This window comes from Geospiza fortis, unplaced genomic scaffold, assembly GCF_000277835.1.
Source record: "Geospiza fortis unplaced genomic scaffold, GeoFor_1.0 scaffold130, whole genome shotgun sequence".
Lineage (NCBI taxonomy): Eukaryota > Metazoa > Chordata > Aves > Passeriformes > Thraupidae > Geospiza > Geospiza fortis.
In genome coordinates this window covers 1,782,312-1,784,002 of record NW_005054300.1, presented here as the reverse complement: position 1 = coordinate 1,784,002, position 1,691 = coordinate 1,782,312, and positions in this window count along the sequence as shown.

Below are 1,691 nucleotides of genomic sequence, written 5' to 3'. Positions count from 1 at the left end.
ATGCTGTGATTTGCAGCCTGGCACTGCTGCTGGGCACCTGCCTGGCATGGCGTTTGCAGCCATTGGGAGGGTTTTTAATAATATGTTTGCAAATGGGATTAGAAACAATTAGGCTGGGAGGCAACATTTTGTGATAAATGCAGGAGTGTCCACCTTAGTGGGCCTTTGTTTCCAGCCCCCAGGAGCTAGAGGCTGCTTGCCCTTCCACCAGTGCTGCCAGGACCCTCCCTGAAGGAGGTGATGGGGGAACATTCTCCCACTGAATGTGGAACTGCTTCTGGTGAGAAAATAAATGAGCACAGCCCCGTGTGGGAGCTGCTGGTCTGGTGGCCCCACTCTGCCAGTGCCCCAGGGCTGCAGCTGGAGGTGCTTGGCATGGTGGTAGGGGGCCAGGCAGCATCACTGCTGGGTGTAGGGCAGCTGATGGTGGCCCAGAGATGAACATCTGGCTCACCTCGTGGTGGCCTTTGCAGGTCAGGGGAACTTGTTTTGGGTAGAGTGTCCTGCTCCCACTCTGGTCTTGGCTGACCCTGATGGCCTGGGAGGGTTTTACAAAGCAGATCCTGTGGGAGACTCTGGGTCAGCTCCTGGGACACGAGGTGATCCAGAGCCATTGATTGCACTTGCTCCACCCCTCTGCCTGTCAGTTGTCCCTGCTGCCAAATCTCTAGGGTGGACAGTAGAGTATTTTGCTGGGTTTGGGGCTGGGAGACTGAGGTTCTTCCCCTTCCTCCTCCTGACTCCCTCCCCATCATTGCTTCCAGGTCATTCCCTTGCAAATGACGCATTAAGGGATGTAATGAACTTTGATTGTTTTTTATAACCTTTTATTTTGGGGCTGAAAGGTTAATGGTGTGAGGGGAGGGAGGGAGACCTGTCTGCCTAGCTGGGTGGGAGCCAGCCAGGCTGGCACAGCAAACACCAGGCGCTGCCAGCTCTGCCCTGGGAGAGGCTTCTGCACCACTTTCCCCTGTGGGGTGACCCTGCGTGCCACCCCTTGTGTGGAGACCTCTGAGGAGGACACAAAGGTGCCAGACAAGGTGCAGGAAGGGCTCAGGTGAGTTGGTCTGGTGGAGCAAATGTCCTGAAATGCTGCTGGGGAGAGCTGCATGAGCAGCAGGGCTGCCCTTGTGGAGACGTGTGGCTGCCTGCCCAGGGCTTGTCCCTGATCCCCTCAGAGCCACTGATGTGTTCATGTGTTTCCATGGGGTTTTGGTCCATGTTCTCAGGGGGCCAAGGAGCTGGCCACATAGAGGAGTCTCTTTCCAGTGAGGGAGGGACTTGGCCTGAGTCACTCTGCTCACACAAAATGAGTTTCCCACACCCAGAGGAGCCTTGGAGGATTTCAGGCAGTGTCCATTGGCCTTCCTGTGCTGTGAGTACCCCCAGTCCCACCCTGCATGCTCTTGCCCAGGGGAAGGTTCCCTCTGGGTTGGGTGGTGGCCCCTCTGCCTGTGCAGCTTTCACCAGTTGAAGCTCTTTGTCTTATTTCTTAACATTCTCTGCTCTTTGGAAAAGTTCAAAGTCTGTTGAGATTGCTCCGTTATTACAGCCAGTGCTTTGGCAATCAGCTCCACTTGCAGCTCTCACCTTCTCTGGTATGAACTGCTCTTTGCAGCTGGTTTATAGGAACATCTCTGTGACTTGTGAAATGTTTGTAGTACCTGTGGTTTCTGTGCCTCATCTCAAAT